Raw genomic sequence first — 18,626 nt, forward strand, 5'->3', positions numbered from 1 at the left:
ACTGGTCATTCCAGCCATTTAGAAAGGGCTCCAGTCTGAGCCCTGCCACAGGGAAGGACCGTGTCGAAACAGCTGCAGCTGAATCAACCGACCAAAAATGTGGGTGAACCTAATTAGCTGTGGCGTGGCGGTTGGAGTAAGCCACACAGTTGGGTTATAAGCCTTGGCCCTGCCACTTGTCTAGCACTGGCAAGTGCTTAATCCATTAGAATGACTGCATTCTGCTGCATTTTGCCCCTTTACTTTTTCAAGCCCTAAAGTGAAAATAAATACTGCCAGTGAAAAAGGACCAGCTGAGAAGGTGGAATGGAGTATGAACAAAGAAGCGTTCCCTAGTGATGTCAGCATGGAAGAACAAAAGGTTGGGAACTAGGTACTTTCATGGCTCACTGTTATGGGATTATTGTACTTCCCTTTCATAGAAATATGCTGCTTTTTTCAGTTCTGTGCTTAGCCTACACCCTAGTCCCTAGAGAACACATGCTGGCTATCATTTTCCTCCATATTGGAAAGAAAACAAATTGGCAGGAGACCTTCCTGAGTTAGGAGTTTTATAACGATAATACTCAGTGACATGGTAAAATGATTTTTACCAATTTATATCTATGATCCCTCTTCTTACTGTGTCGATGCATTTTTTTTAAATGAAGACTGCCAAGAAAATTCACTACCGTAATTTAGTACTTTATCCTAAAGCGTTACTTAAAGCCTTTTTAAAATTTATATGTTTTTTCCTGGAAAACAAACCAGATGTTGATTACCAAGATGCTTTAGGTTTCAAAAGGAAATACTTTTGCTTCTCTCTTGGCCTCTGTAAAAGTGATACTATCATGGTTAGCCAGACCGGATTTTTGTTGGAGTAACTTTTGCTTTTCTGTCCAGATGAGTTTGCTAAATCAGCATTCCTTTTAAGTTTCTCATAGGAGCCATCTAATCAAGGTGTTATTTGGGCTGAAGTTGTTCAAAACTTAAAACATATAGCACCTCATTAGCTTGGGCAGATGTGGTTGCTTTGAGAATTGCGTGCTGTTGCAAAAACAAGAAAACAGTGCCTCCGATTCCTGTGTTAAGGGTCTCCCACATTGGACTCCTCACAAGGACCAGGTGAGGGGCAGAAGTCTCTGATCAGAATGTTACTCTCCACCATGTGTTCCCATAGCATCATCAGATTCACACTTGCATGATAACATTAATCCCTTTGAAGGTAAATGTATTCTTACATGTTTGTTTCTTCCACTTAATTGTGAGGGTTGAGACAATATGGTGGAAGGACAGCGTTGGGTTCAAATCCATTTAGGCCACAGGTTAAACTATATAATCTCTCTAACTCTTTTTATCACTTGGTAAAAAAAAAAAAGAAAAAAGAGAGAATAATAATGCTTCTATCTCAGGGTTGAAAAAGAAACACATTCTTAATAATCAATGCTTAGCCCTTAGCAGGGGATGCAATAAATGCACGTTAAATAAGTAAACTGATGAAAGACAAAGAGAGGGAGGAGTCCTCAAGAGCTCTGAGAAGGAAGTTTTTCTGGAAGACACTCCATTCTCTTTACCCCAGTCAGGTTCCCTCACCCAAACTCCTATCGCTTTGGACACATGTCCAGGTTTTATGTAGTATTAGCATAGGAAGGGTGGGGGAAGGGAATGACAGTGGTTCTTGCCTTTCACACTTAACTTCTGAATTAGTAGGTTGAATAGTTAGGGACCACTGTTTTCCATGGAAGCCCAAATCCATTAGAATGGGAAAAAGATAGATACTTCTCAAAATTCTTGTTGGCAAGTATGAAGAAAAGTTCACAGTGTTACAAGACGTGTCCCCAGATAGCTGATGATGAACCCATGACTCTGTTCTGGGGCCAGTTTCAAGGGGACTGGAGAAAAGATGAATCTCTGCTCCCCACTCACCATCTTATAGTACCAAGTACTTTCCATCGGCATTTTTTTTTTAACTAGAAAATAGACTTACACATCCATCACTATTATTTAATTTGTTCCCCCTTCAAAACAAAATATTTCTTTCTCTGTGTCTTCGCCTGTTGCTCCAAGAGCCGAAGGTGATGAAAGGGAAGCCTCCTCAGAGAAGATGAAAAGCCCCCTTGTTATGACACATCTCATTTTCCATGGTTAAATACTATTTAGAATACAGGTAAAGCCCTGAGTAGTTTCCCTGGTGTTTGCCAAGCCCAAAGCCGCAGACAGTGGAGAGGGGCAGAACATGAGCAATGAGGGAATGTGGGCTGAGGGATTCCGTGTTTAGACAGATGGCTTCAGGCAGTGCTGCTGGCCAGAGAAAGCAACAGTCCCCGCCTGGAGCACCAGGCCCCAGGAGAGCGAGTGGAGACGTTTGCACCAACCGCGTGAGGTCATGGGGAGAGCCAAGTATGAAGACAGGATTCTCAGTCATCATCACCCTGCAAAGTGTCAAGAGGAAAGGAGAGTGGTTTTAGTCATAAACTGGAGAAATGGATTATTTTTCTTGAAGAAGAGTATTTATGAGAATGAAGTCATGTGGAAGGGGTATCAAAATAAGAAGCTGTGGTGAGAAATTTGGGGGAGGGGTGGGCGTGGTAAGGGGGGCTGTTGATCCCGCTTCCTCGTTATCTCCTGGCTGTTTTGTGTTCTGGGTGTTGACCTGGTTTATTAACTAGGTTTTATTTGATGTGCCCACCTGGATCCATGGGTAATGGCTGCCTGGAATATAGGGAGAGAATCTGATGACATCAGACGACTGATGTCTGCCACAGGACAGGATATAAGAGTAGTTCCATTAATGTCATTTGCTGACCATCGCAGGTCTAAAATTCAGCTTCCTTAGGCATTACTTTCCGCATGTTGAAAACAATGCCAACCAAAGGTATGTGAATTATTTTAAGCCTAAGGTGTAACCAATGAGTATATTGTTTGAGGGTTATTGTAGGTATATTAAGTTCACTTGCTTATTATACTATATTTAGCATTCAAGTAAATGGAGGTATTCAACCTTCTACATTATTCATCATAACCCACTCATTGTGCATAGGCATCTGGGATTATAGTAGTTTTGGGATTAGGTTATCATTCACATAATACAGTGGTACCTGATATAGCCTGACAGGATTGTAGGCTTTCGTTGGTTGGGGTTTTATAATGTGATCTCAAAGCTCGAAACATTGCACAGTTAATATAAAAAAGATGGGACATTTGAAAACGCTTGGAGATCTGTATCTGTCTATTTATTTTCAAAATGTAGGAGATGTTGTTTTAAACAACTGCTTCATAACAAATAAGCTTTTGGATTAGAAGACCTTCTAAAAACAGTCCTAGTCTCAAGGATCTGGGAGAGTTCTTGAGAATTTACTTAATTTTCTAACCACCCCTCATACTCAGGCAGGACTTCATAGGAAGGGCTTCTGGAATTATTTTGCACAATTTTCTTCTTTAAACTTCCTAAAGCAGATTTGACAGTCTCCTTGAATAACCTATTACACAGCAAATCCAAGTTTTGTGGGGCCTGGAGCTCATACAAGTTTGGGGGTTCCTTTTGAAGAAAATGGATACAAAAATGCCTTTTACAAATTTTATATAAACATAAGACATGTAAACACATAACCCTGTCCCCTACCAGGGTTTTGGAAGGGGCTTTGTGGCCTTAACTTTATCAGCCCTGAAGCATTGGCTTTATCAGCTTTGCGGTTTTTTTTAAAGCTTTTACATTTTTTTAAATATTTTTAATATTTTTAATATTTTAAAAGTTTTTTTTTTTTGCATTCCAGTTAGTTAACATACAGTGTGGTAATAGTTTCAAGTGCACAATATAGTGATTCAACACTTATATACAACACCCAGCGCTCATCACAAGTGCACTCCTTAATCCCCATCACCTATTTAACACCCCCCCACACACCCACACATACACACATGTTCTCGCTGGTAACCATCAGTTTCTTCTCTCTAGTTGGAAGTCTGTTTCTTGGTTTGCCTCTCTCTCTCTCTCTCTCTCTTTTTCCCATTGCTCATTTGTTCTATTTCTTAAATTTCACATATGAGTGAAATCATATAATATTTGTTTTTCTCTGGCTGACTTATTTCACTTAGCATAGTACTCTCCAGCTCCACTCACATCACTGCGAATGGCAAGATTTCATTCTTTTTGATGGATGAGTGATGGACACTTGGGCTGTTTCCATAATTTGGCTATTGTAGATAATGCTGCTATAAACATTGGGGTCCACGTATCCCTGTGAATTAGTATTTTTGCATCCTTTGCATAAATACCTAGTAGTACAACTGCTGGATGGTAGGGTAGTTATACTTTTCGTGGATGCGCCATACCTTTTTCCACAGTGGCTGTGCCACTTTGCTTTGCCACCAACAGGGCACGAGGGTTAGTAGGAACAGTGCACAAGGGCTCCCCTTCTCCACCTCCTCCCCACCGCTTGTTTCTTGTGTTGTTAATTTTAGCCACCCTGACAGGTATGAGGTGATACCTCATTGTAGGTTTAATTCGTATTTCCCTGATGATCAGCGATGTTGAGCATCTTTTCATGTGTCTGTTGGCCATCTGGATGTCTTCTTTGGAAAAATGTCCATTCGTGTCTTCTGCCCAGCTCTTAATTAGATTAATCATCTCGTGGGTGTTGAGTTTTATAAGTTCTTTATATATTCTGGATACTAACCATTTATTACATATGTCATTTGCAGATATCTTCTCCTATTCTACAAATTGCTATTTAGTTTTGTTGATTATTTCAGCTGGGTCTACAGACATTTGGAATTCAGTTAGCACTATGGAAGTGAAAATAAAAATGGTTTTTAATTTTTAAACTTAAAAAAAGGTTTTTATTTATTTTGAGAGAGAGACAGAGAGACAGAGTGCAAGTGGGGGAGGGGCAGAAAGAGAGTCACAGACTCCAAAGCAGGCTCCACGCTCTGAGCTGTCAGCACGGAGCCCTACGGGGGGCTCGAACTCATGAACCGCGAGATGGTGACCTGAGCCGAAGTTGGACACTTAATTGACTGAGCACCACCCAGGTGCCCCGGGTTTTTAACTTTTAAAAAGTACTAGTACGTATGATTTTTCTGAGCAGGAATCACTGTTCAGTATATCCTAAAGCCCACTGAAGGCAGCAATGTTCAGCACTATTCTGGGCAAGCTCTTCAACCCTCTACATTTTATTTCTTCACTTGTAGAATAAGAATAATATCAGTCCTTACCTCACCGATTTGTTTAGAGTGTTTAATGACCTAATACACCTGAAACAATCCCTAGCATACTAAGCGTTCAATGATTATTATCCATTATTATTATTGTTAATATTATTATTGGAAATCATATCACAAAAAACTGATAACAGAAAGACAATGCAAGCTCTTTCCTCCATCTGTTTTTTAAGGTTTCAAACCTTAATTTGGAATGCATCCATACTTCTATTCAGGTCTAAAGCACTCAATCTAAGACTTTTCTGTTAAAAAGATATGATTTCATATGTCAAAGAAGAGGATTATTCAAAGTTTAATTACACTTTGGAAAAAGAAGGTAATTGAATGTCTTTAGGCAATTGGCATTTTTCTCTAAATTCCTACACTTAAAAAAAATGAGGCATTAACTCTTCATTAGAGGACCCATGATTTTAGTTGAGTCCAATAATGGAACTCTGGTTTCATTAGTTTGAAAGAGACCAGGTAATGATAGAGTCTGTACAGACCAATGAAGAGAATGTTTTTATCGGTCAGGGTTCCAGGCGAAATGGATGAGACACACACTCAAACCGGGTAATTTGAAAAAAAGAAAACGACTCTATGCCAAGATATTGCCAGGGAGTGGTGAATCTGGGCTATGGGGGCTAGCAGCGTCCTGAGCCTCTATCTCCCCAGGCCTGGGGAGACAGCAGTCCTGCCAGGCCTGGGAAGGTGGCCTGTGGGTGGTCACCCCACAGGCAAGGAGCTGCGGGAACAGTAAGAATTTCACGGGCCCCCCACTCTGATGTCCCTAGCGTGGGGAGTGTGGGGGCCTGTTGTTCATTCTGTTCAATGTCTTGACTCGGAGACCAGAAGCCAAAGGGTGGAGAGTGCATCTGCTGGGCAAATGGAACAAATCCAGTACAGGTGTGTGGGCAATAAACATGGGACCCACGATGAAGTTGTTCTCTTTTCTCCCCTTCCTCGATCCCGTAATGATGGGGAGAGAGAAATAAGATTGCGCTTCCAAAGTTTAAATGACATAAGCAACAGGCCCACTTCATGTGTCACCTTCACAGATACATGACTCTTGGGTTAAAATCTGAAGGTGACTTGGGGTACCTGGGTGGCTCAGTCGGTTACGTTTCCGACTCTTGGTTTCAGCTCAGGTCACGATCTCACGGTTTGTGGGTTCTAGCCCCGCATTGGGCTCTGCACTCACAGTGTGGAGCCTGCTTTGGATTCCCTCTCTCCAGCTCTCTCTGCCCTCTCCCTCTTGTGCGTGTGTGCACGCACATGCTCTCTCTCTCTCTCTGTCAAAAAAATAAATGAATAAAAACTTAAAACAAAATCTGAAGGTGACTTTATTTAAGATATTCACATATCCAAAGAAAGAACATGTGCATCAGAAAGAGGCTGATCAAAGCTGCTGCATTCTAATTAGGCAGCGATTTTCTTTCCAAAATTCCCCCTGAATTCCAACTGTTACTTTACTTTGAAACACGCACAAAAAATCTCAGATAAGTGACTTACTCCAGATATCGACAGACATTGCTTACTTCCACTGCAGAATTTCAAGACACTGAGTCATTTTATGATAAAATCACTAGGGCTCACATACTTTTAAAAAATATAGTTTACTCCAGCATATAAACAAGCAAGGGATATATATGGTTATTTGCTAACGATTATTTTAAATATGCCATATAGATGCACAGGGGCAACGTTTGGTATTTTTCAGGTGGGATGGTATAGATTTGGCTTTTATTTTTGTCTCTGTGGTGGGATTATTGACAAAACAAGCAGACGAAAATGTATCGTTATACAATGGTATGCCCCTTGTGCAATAACTGTCAGCTTCTTTTGTCTTCTGTCCCACCAACAGTTATATCTAGTAGGTCTCAACATTAATTTATTAGATGTATTTGATTAATGAATGAATTAAGTAGAAATTTAAAAGAACTTCACTTCCCGGAAAAGTCATATTTCATTAATATACTGCTATTATCTTATCATTTATTTTAAGGGGTAAGCCTGTGAAAAATTATAGTAGAAATTGCTAAGGCTTTAAGACAAGCAAAAGCTATTCATTTAGTGGTTGAAAATTGCTATTATATGATGGAGTATAAATTTTACCATTGTATTAACAGTAAAACACAAAGATGTTCAATAAAAAACATTGTCATCACTAGGTTTATGTAAAATTCTGCAATGGCAGGTAGGCAAAGCAGGATGGAGGTGTTGGCCTCCACAGGGATAGTGACATGGAGATGAAGCTTGGGAAGTGTATAAGATGTGTCAAGGTCATGATCGATCAAAAGAAATGGAAAGGGACAAAAATCGATCAATATCCCGCAGTAAGCAGGCTCACTGGGAAGCTGGACAACAAAAAGACTTTCTGAGCATATGGGAAGTGGGGAGTAGAAGAAATATTGCCCAAGGTGATAATGAGTGTATAAAAAAATCATAGATCTCTATAAGTCAGAGGACATGGTGTGCCACAGACATGATAGACTGTGTGCATTAAACTGTAGGGTTACTTCTGTGTCTCATCCAGGTTCCCATGGCACTTGGACCCCATGATATTGAATCCCGTTATATGTGGACCCCATGGTATGGGGGTCCCATGGTACTCAGAATCCATGGTACTTGGACCCCATGATACTTGGATCCCATGGTAATTGGATCCCATGGTACTTGGACCCCTTGGTACTTGGACCCCATGGTAATTGGACGTCATGATATTGGGCCCCATGATACGTGAATCCCATGGTATGTGGGTCCCATGTACCTTGATCCCATGATACTTGGACCCCATGGTACTAGGATCCCATGATACTTAGACCCCATGATACTTGGACCCCATGGCACTTGGACCCCTTGGTACTTGGACCCCATGGTAATTGGACATCATGATATTGGACCCCATGATATGTGGGTCCCATGTACCTGGACCCCATGATACTTGGACCTCATGATACTTGGACCCCATGGTACTAGGATCCCATGATACTTAGACCCCATGATACTTGGACCCCATGATACTTGGACCCCATGGTACTTGGACTCCATGATACTTAGACCCCATGATACTTGGACCCCATGGTACTTGGACTCCATGATACTTAGACCCCATGATACTTGGACCCTGTGATACTTTGACCCCGTGATACTTGGACACTGTGGTACTTGGACCCCATGGTACTTCGTTGCCCTAATATGTGTTCTGGCTCAGTGCTTTTTTTTTTTTTAATGTATTTATTTTTAATTTTTTTTAATGTTTATTCATTTTTGAGAGAGAGAGAGTAACAGAGTGTGAGTGGGGAAGGGGCAGAGAGAGCGGAAGACACAGAATCTGAAGTAGGCTCCAGGCTCTGAGCTGTCAGCACAGAGTCCTGCCAGGGGCTTGAACTCACGAACAACGAGATCATGACCTGATCCAAAGTCGGGCGCTTAACCGACTGAGCTACCCAGGTGCCCCTGGCTCGGTGCTTTTAGAAAAATGTTTTAATTTGTGAGATATCCACAATAGTTTTCATTATATGTCTGAACGAAAATGTATTTCCCTTACTAATGTAAAAATTTCTTGCTTAAACAGTGCATAAAAATCAAAAATTTTTAAATGGAAGGAAAAAAAAAGAAAGAGGCTAGTCAGCTATGAGTTCAGAGAAAAGAATGTCACTTGAACACCAGCTAATGTTTCTAGCACAGACCAGGGTGGGGGGGTGGCCAGAGTGGGGTGCCTAGTACAATGGCAGGGACACTCTCCAGTAGATGTAGATGGCTTGATTGCAGCAGCCATTAAGCTTGTTCAAACTTGCTCCCCTTGCCAGCTTCCATCTATCAAGCCTCTTTCTGATAATAATTTGGCTTCTTTTGTTGATTTGTGAGCAAGTGAGCAAGTAGGGAGATCTGGTCTGTTTGTTGCTATATGTTTCATTGTAAGCTAATATACTGCCATTCTACTTATCGGCAACTGGAGATTGAGTTAATGTGAGTCTTTTCCATAGAGAAGGATATACTCTTCATGTTCTGATTGATCAGGTTCCTAAACCTGTAGGGCTCAGGACTAGCCCCCTACGTAGTGACGAGTTCATTGAATTCATCAAGGCTGTGGCACCCTCAGGGGACTTTACTGGGTAGTCTTTGCTAAGTTAGCTTTTCCATTCAAATCACAACAGGAGGTCTGATAATGATGCCCTGGTACGTAATTTGTACACTTCACATAGTTAGACTTGCTTGCTTGAGCCTTGATCCAACACAAATTCTAGAAATTGCCACATTTAAGATATTGCTCAACACAAAATCTTCATACAAATCAATTAAGAACAAAGACCAGATCTAAAAAAGGATAAAGTTGTATTCTGTCTTTTCTTTTTGGGGAAGAGCTACTACTTTTTGGGGAAAGAAATTATGTATGTTTTAACTCAGATATAAACTCTGAAGCTCCGGTAAAGAAATTAAGACTGAGTTCTGAAAAGCCCTGGGGTAATTGGAAAATAATAAGGAGTAAAAAGGTACTGATATAAATGGAAATATGTTATCCCTCAGGTGACAAAGTAAATTTTAAGTCTGAGTAAAATTTTGTCCGTCAAATCAATTGGCTGAACTATAGATTATATCTATAAGTTAAAGCCTCGTAAGCTGAATATGCCTTAGAAATTTAAACATGCCTCTCCTTCGGTTATTTATAATTTGTGTACCTCCTAAAAGGATTGTGTAGCAGTTTACAATATATGGTATGGATATAACAAGAGGTAAAAATCCAGTTATGTGTAAATTGCTTAGCCGCTTGAATGAAAGAAATCTTAGCTGTTTTTACCCCAAACATCAAACATCATCTGTCTTTGAGCACGATTTTGTAAGCCATACAAAATCAAACAATAATTTGGGTACCTTCCCTACCTTCATTAAATTACACAGAACATTGCCCCAGCAACACACGGAGGAGACCAACTCTTAGCGGGTGGAATTTGTAACTCTGACAAGTAGCATCGGAAGTGCAACTGTGTCTGATCCCACCAGGGAAAGTCTTACGGCTGTCTCGAACACCAAACCGCTCGGTAGGCACAGTTTCCCCTTCTCCAGGGTCCTGCCACCTTGGGGATGGCGTGAAGGAGGGGTCGCTGGTGTCTACGGGTGTCTGCAGGTGCCTGCCCCTCACAGGGCCGAGGCCTTGGTCATGCAGCATCTCACTCTGGCCTTTACCCTCAGTCTCTTGTTTAAAAGCACACGTCCCCCGGGGGGCGCCTGGGTGGCTCATCATGTAAGCGTCCGACTCTTGATTTCAGCCCAGGTCATGATCTCGTGGCTCGTGGGACGGATCCCCATGTCCGGCTCTGCGCTGCTGTGTGGAGCCTGTTTGGGATTTTCTGTCTCCCTCTGTCTCTGCCCCTCCCCCACTCACATGTGCGTGCATGTGTGTGTGTGTGTGTGTGTGTGTGTATTCTCTTTTTCTCGCTCAAAACAATAAATAAATAAATAAATGGGGGAAAAAAAGGCACATGTCCCTGTCATTCTCCTATTTAAAGCTTTTCTCCCCGTTTGCTTCTCCCAAAGTGCTGAGCATTTCCAAACAAAGACGCGGGGGAGGGATTATTTAGAGCATTAGTCCTTGGGAGGGGGGAAACACCAAGCAAACTCTCCCAAGGGGAAGGATTCAGACCCCAAAGGCTTTGCTGTGCTTTCTACAAAGAAAGAAAAAGGAGAAATTAGTCCCGTTTTCTTCTTTATTTAACTGTATCTATCGCAGCAACGCAATCAAGACCCCAAGCTATTGCTTTTATGTTAAAACACAAGAATAAAATGACAAGATCTAATAATAAAGGAAGGAGGGATGTAAAATGATTATTTTAAAAACCTAAGTGAATAAAGTGGTTTTCTTTGTTTTCACTAGCTTATCTAAGCTTCTTATCTAAGCTTCTCAGCAGCTATGATAATAAATAAAGTTGGTCAAGCTCTTGACTAAAAAGAGTGAGTGAACACTTATCTGCACAGTATTAATAGGCTACATTTGCTAGCGAAACAAGGACGTGTATGTGTTTCAATAGAACATGGGACTCTGCAGAAATTTGCTAAAGCACCACAGATGATTTGCCAATAGAATTAAACCTTCAGACAGCTCTCACTCAGGTCTAAGCTCGTTCTTGGAAAATGGTCTCCAGTTAAGCTCTGTACTTTGGGAGTTAACCTATAATTGTTCTTGAGAAATTATTCATTTTTTTCAGAAAGCACTTTGATCTGTTGATGTAAACAATGACTTTGTTTCTTACCGTTAAACCTATGAGTTTAACCAGTTAGTTAAAGCAGTTGGCGCGTCTAACAAGAAGCTATTATTGGCCCCTGGGGTCAAGTGACAGCAGCATACTGCTGTCTGGAGGGAAGCCTGGGTGCATGAGGAGGGCAGGAACTGAATCTGAGAATGGCCAGAGCAATAGCCACAGTCTAAAAAAGAGCCAACTGCGAGTCAGGGACGAAGGGAGATGAGGCACCCGAGGATCCAGAGGTTTGCCAAACCAGGAATTGGAAAGCAAAGCACAACACCTAAACAGCGGCAGGAACTGGGAACAGAATGAACAGAGACACATGGGGAAGAGAGAGCTCAGTGGTCTAGAGCTGAGCAGAATCCGAGGAAGGCGATGGGAGTCATTTACTGGCACCTATCATGTAACCTGCACAGCCAGGAGCTCTGCACGTCTATTTTCTCCAACCCTCACAGCAGTCTGGATGGTAGGGTGTTAGCATCCCCATTATATCGCTTCATAATGGTAGCCAACAGCACGGGCCAGTGCATATGACTAGCTTGAAAGACAGTGAGAAAGGGGCGCCTGGGTGGCGCAGTCGGTTAAGCGTCCGACTTCAGCCAGGTCACGATCTCGCGGTCCGTGAGTTCGAGCCCCGCGTCAGGCTCTGGGCTGATGGCTCGGAGCCTGGAGCCTGTTTCCGATTCTGTGTCTCCCTCTCTCTCTACCCCTCCCCCGTTCATGCTCTGTCTCTCTCTGTCCCAAAAATAAATAAACGTTGAAAAAAAAAATTTAAAAAAAAAGACAGTGAGAAGGAATTCAGTAATATTCAAAATCCATTTACGAATAAAATTATAAACACATATTAATTCAAAAATGTATTTGTGGATACCACGAACACTATACTGTATACTTAACACAAGAGTCACAATCGTATTTAGTAGCAAAGTTGAAAGCAAGAAGACCCAGGGGCCCAGGCCACCAGTGTCACTTATCTTCGTGTGACGTATACTGCTAATAACTACTAGTGTAGGAAAGAAACAAAAAAAAAGACAATATAGAGATGCAAGAATCCTTTTTGCAAAAGATATCACTGTATACTTAGAAAATTCAGGGATGGTAACCAAAGCTTCTTGATGGTAATTAAAAGACAGGAAAAGAAATTCAGAGGAAACCTGTTAGCTTTCAAATTAGTTAACATAACCAGTCCATTGATTCACTTATCCATCCATTAACTAATTCTTTTATTAGTTATTTTTGCAAGTAAAAACACGGGCCCTGTGTCAGGGAGGTGAGACCGCTTCCGGGGCCCCACCCTTGTGAAGTTTCCCGTCTGTCGGAGGACTGGATGTTAAAGAGTGGCTGTTACAAAGATCGGTAGGCTCTCTCAGGGATGACAGAGTAGTTCCAGAGATCATTTTTGTGTCACACAAGAAAAACAGTTTTGTCAGTGTAGAGGTCCAGCTCATGTTATCAAAGAAAACCAAGAAGCAAACACATGAGAAACCTCCTTTCATGCTCTGTAACTGCTGGGTAGCCTTACAAAGAGACAATATTGGAAACCCTGAGTTTTATCCACCTGACCGGGCTTCAGGTGACATCTGGATCTTTCAAGAGGACAAAGGTATGTCATCGTGGAGAATATGTGAAGTGCTTTAAGTTCTGAAAACGCTCCCTTAAGAGGGGCGACAAGACTCTGAGTGAAGCAGCATCATTACAATAAATGTCAAATACCCCAAAGGGACTGCTATGAAGGGGCAATGCTCCCTGAGCTGAATCAATGCGGGATTTAAAAACACAGACTCCCTGTTTAAAAAGCATCCCTTTTATGGAAGAGTATGCCCTGGTTTGCATAGCTCTTAGTACCCAGAAGTTAGTACTTAACTGCACTGGTGCCTTCTTGTAGACACTGAGCAGTGACGATTTTCTCAGACATCCCTGTTAGGCATGGGGTCCGGGACCAAATGAATTGGATTCGGGTCTCAGTCCAGCTTCAGGCTGTAACCTGCAGGCAGATTTCATGTCTCCAAGCTTCTATCTTTTCCCCCCAAACATTCTATCATGAAAAATTTCAAACAAAAGGCAAAGCTAGGGGCGCCTGGGTGGCGCAGTCGGTTAAGCGTCCGACTTCAGCCAGGTCACGATCTCGCGGTCTGTGAGTTCGAGCCCCGCGTCAGGCTCTGGGCTGATGCCTCAGAGCCTGGAGCCTGTTTCCGATTCTGTGTCTCCTTCTCTCTCTGCCCCTCCCCCGTTCATGCTCTGTCTCTCTCTGTCCCAAAAATAAATAAACGTTGAAAAAAAAAATTAAAAAAAAAAAAGGCAAAGCTAAAAGACTTTTACAGTAAACACGCATAATCCCGTCACCATGGGATGACTTTATCATTAACATTTTACTTCCTCTAGCACACATCTATTCATATAGCCATCCCTCCATCCTTCCATCCCTCCATCCCTCCATCCCTCCATCCCTCCATTAATCTATCTTCTTTTTTGATGGATTTCAAAGTGAATTTGAAGACACTGGTATACTGCCCCTTAAATACCTAAGCATGTATATCATTAATTAGAATTGAATATTTGCTGGGGTGCCTGGGTGGCTCAGTGAGCTAAACGTCCAACTTTGGCTCAGGTCATGATCTCACAGTTCTTGGGTTCGAGCCCTGCATCGGGCTCCATGCTGATAGCTCAGAGCCTGAACCCTGCTTTGGATTCTGTCTCCCTCTCTCTTGGCCCCTCCCCCCCTTGTGCTCTGTCTCTCAAAAAATAAACATTAAAAAAAAAAAAGAATTGAGTATTTGTTTACAATTTCTTCTTTTGACATAAAAAATGCATATACATTAAAATACGTAAGTTTTAAGTGTACTTTTGCTGAGTTTTGACAAATGTGTGCATCTATGTAATCCCAGCTCCTATCAAGAACGTTCTTTGGTGGATGCCACCCCGCACTGTTTTTAGTTGTAAAATGGAGGTGAGAGTATTTGTCTCAAAGAGTTGTTGTGAGGTTAACGAGCTAATGAAAAGAGGTTGTGTAACTTCTAAAGTGGGGCACAAAGGTGAGGCGCTATTTTTATCACTGTCATTAATATGATCATTGTCTGTTTGATGAGTATCGCTAACAGATATGAAACCAAGTCTGAAAGGCTGACAACTTCAGTTAAGACACGTAACCTTACTCACTGTAAAAGCTATCGCTGCCCCAGTGTTAATTGTCAAGCAATTTGCACACAAGCAGGCTCGTGCAGCAACGACACGGCTGCTTCCGTGGCATCCATTCCAGGGTCTGGGAAACCGTCTCCGTGCCGGGCCTGGCGTATTTCTGGCAGAATGGTGATGCCAACATTCCCTCCTCTTGATTTCATTGCCACTGCTGTATTGCGTTTTCCAAGTGATCTGGGTGGCCCCAGAGGCCAACCCTGGCTTTCCATCCACCTCCCCATTGCCTAATGGCAGAAACTAGTGAACTAACATGTGGGCTATTCTTTGAAGTACCCGACTTCATGGAGTGGAATTGTATGGTGTCATGTGTGTCTTCCTACGTAATTGTGAACAGTTAGCACAATACATCCGTGTCTCTTTTATACTAAGGTAGTTTGGATGGTGTACCTTTGGTAAGATCGGGGTACCCTGGACATCTAGCAGGCTCTCCTCCTAATCATATCGCCTTTTACCACTTGGAGATGAACATACTCCAATTTGTGCAAGTCGGAGTAACAGATTAAACGGGAATGGTGTTCTCCCGCCTGGACCTAGAAAGAGAGGAGAGGTGACTTTCACTGAGGAGAAGCAAAACGCACTGCAAAACGAAGGAAATACAAAAGAGAAAAGACACGTAGCGGCAGACTAGAAGCAGCAGGTCTTGCAAAAAGCCTTGGAAGTGAGAATTCCATCTGAAGTGGAAAGGAAGTCAGGAGTGCCGGCAGCCAGCAGGCTTCCAGAGACAGTGGAACAAGAAGTCAACCAACCCAGCCTCCCTTTGGGGAAACCAAAGGCACCCAAAGCCAACTCAGGCTGAGACTTGGCCTGTGGTGCAGCGTGGCTAGAAGATTATGCTAGTTCCTACCCAGTGAGATGCTCTCACACGGAGCTTAACTACTATCAACGTTTGTAAGCATAGCTGCCTAAAACCATTATGTGTATTTATGTATGATTAACTCAGTGTCAATATCGTTATTGTCCAATCAGTAACTTGGTGTCCACAGCCCCAAGCAACATGACTCCCACTCCAGTCTTGACCTTCATGTTTAGGCAGGGCCGGTCCTTGACATATTCTTCATGTTACCAGTTTCAGGAACCCCTCAGTTCCTGACCAATGACCGACGGTCACAAAAGTAGTTCATATTTATGAGTCCTTACTGTGCGCCGGCACTGTTCTCAACGCTTTGCTTCATTATTTTATTCCACGATGCTCACAACAACCTTATTTTCATCCATATTCACAGGTGAGGAAATAGGCACAGAGAAGTTAGGCAAGTAGCTCAACTACCAACACCGTTGAAAAAAGTGGAGTCAGGATTCCACCTGAGCCCATAGTTATGGGTGTTTTGAAGTGTGTTTGCAGTGAACCGGTCTCTCCAGAGTTGTGGACAGGGGTGCTTGTTCTGTTATGGAGGTGTGACAGATGCTTGACAGAATTAAAGGCCAGAGAACCCCAGGAAGTGAGTTGCGAATACCTCATGCTAACATGACCTATTTCGTTAGCATACATACCATCCATTGTCTAGGAAGAAAACAAATGTCTCTGGGAGGCTGCTGTGAATCGAGGTGACAGTAGTTTCTCTCTCTCTAATAGACAGGGTTTCCCAACTACTGAGCTACTATGGAAATATGTTTTTCTGGAACCTTATAACTCAGTTGAACTACCGTTGCAAGTACAAGCCCGGTGAGCTCCTTTGAGACTTCGTCTTTAAGCTGGAATTCTGTATGTAGCAACGTCCAAGTAAACGAATCTTCTATCTTGTCATTCCTTAGTCCATTCTGTTTCCCACATTCCTCAGCAATCGCTTCATATTTTGTTACTTTCCTCAAACTTCTCATCACTTCACCCCCGTCCATACTCTCAAGCTAACGACTCGCTTACTATTTAATGGAGAAAATCAAAGCAGTCACAGGAAACCTTCCACAAGTGTCCATTGCCCATCGAGTGACTCTGTATCTGAGACCTTACAGTCCACCTTCCTCTTTGCTACTATGGATGTGCCATCCTGGCTCCTTGCCAAGGGCAGCACTTGCACTTGTATGTTAAATTGAAATTCCATTCCCTGGAACACTCAAGGATATTATCCAGGAATCTTGTCCTCTCCCTAAATAGTCAGTTTCCCTGACCCTACCTACTGAATAATTTCCATCAGCTATTATATGTCCCATCTCTCTGCCATTTTTCTTCCACTTTTCATCACAAAACTCCTTACTAGAGTTGCCTCTACTTGGTATTCCCTAACCCTCCCTTCCCATTCTGTCTCAGATCTACCCCAGTAATGCTTTCGTTCTCACTTCTCCACCTACACTGCTTTTGTCAAGGTCACTAGTGACCTCTCTATTGCTAAATCCAATCATCAAAACTTAACCATATTATTTAAACTATTCATGACATTGTTGATCACTCCCTCCTTGAAACTATTTCTTCATTTGACTTCCACATCATCACTCTCCTGGTTTTCTGTTTATCTTTCGGTTACTTCTTTTCAGTCCCCTTTGCCCTTTCCCCGTATATCTCTGACCTCTAAACATTGGAGTGTCCCAAGTCTCAATCCTTGGGACACTTTCTTTTTCCACACTCATGGGTCATCTCATTGAGTCTCGTTTTAAATGCCACCTTTATACAGATGCCTCTTGGATTTATAGCTCCAACTCCTAGTGCTTCCTCAGCTAGACTCATTTATCAAGTGCCTACTCAAGGAATGGGAGTATAACTCTATCTTTTGTTAAGTGAAATTGAAGGAAGGTGAGAACTGAAAAAAAAATATAACAGGAAGGATATGTGGCAGACTCTATTAGTTTTCTACTCAAAATCCATTCTCTTATCTGTTCCTTGCTGTCAGTGTTCTGATTTTGTCCAGGTATCCCTATTTCAGGAGAGTTTTCCCACACCTAGCTCAAGGATAAATCCTGTATAATCTTAAGCAATGAAGCTGTACCCTTGCTAATCTTTTGTTTGGGAGATGTTGTTTCTGAACAATAAGATGTGAGGAGAAAATATGATGGAGAAGTTCTGAGAAGGGCTTCCTTGACAAAAAAGAGGTGCACAGAAAGGGGTGGCTACTCTTCTTGCAAGGGACTTTGGGGTAGGCATGCTGGATGGGATTTCGAGACCTCCTGCTGTCCACCAGCAGCACAGAGCCAGAATGTGCCTGAAGACAAACCCTATATTGAGTAGAATGATGAGAAGGGAATGAGTCCCTGATAATATCAACCTTTGAAATAACTAGCCCAGGAGTTGTTCTACAGTTAAGAGGGGCACCTGGGTGGCTCAGGTGATTGAGCAACCAACTTTGGCTCAGATCATGATCTTGCAGTTCGTGGGTTCAAGCCCCTCATGGGGCTCTCTGCTGACAGCTCAGAGTCTGGAACCTGCTTTGGATTCTGCGTCTCCCTCTTTCTCTGCCCTTCCCCTGCTCATGCTCTGTCTCTATCCCTCTCTCTCAAAAATAAATAAACATTTTTTTTTTAAAAACTTAAGAGGACACAAGTTTGCCCTATTGTTTAATGTAGTTGAGTTGGTGTTTTCTGGTATATGTGACTTCAGTATGAAAACTAGCAGTGTGGCATTTTTTAGGGGAGCACATTTGAACGTCCTTATCCATGTTCAACTGGGATAGTCAACGTCAGGCTCTCTACTCTTTCCTGATCATCTGTTCTTTCTGTTTCGTTGCCACCAAAAAACTGACCACTAGGTTACCTGCTGCTTTTCCTACTTGATCATCCATTGTGTTGAACATCCTCTTTCTCCCCATTTAGCTTAGAGGCAAGATTGGAATTTTTCAGAAGAAACCTTATAGAAAACTAATAAAATAGAAAAAGAGTGTCTTTTTCCTTCTCTCTCCTCCCTTTCTCCCTATCCTTCCCTTCCTTCTTCTCCTCATCCTTTTCTTTCTTTCTTTCTTTCTTTCTTTCTTTCTTTCTTTCTTTCCTCTTTCTTTCTTTCTTTCTTTCTTTCTTTCTTTCTTTCTTTCTTTTCTTTCTTTCTATTTAAGAGCAAAGATGAGACCGATACCACCTCTGGGCACTTAT

This window comes from Lynx canadensis, chromosome A1, assembly GCF_007474595.2.
Source record: "Lynx canadensis isolate LIC74 chromosome A1, mLynCan4.pri.v2, whole genome shotgun sequence".
In the NCBI taxonomy this organism is placed as follows: Eukaryota; Metazoa; Chordata; class Mammalia; order Carnivora; family Felidae; genus Lynx; species Lynx canadensis.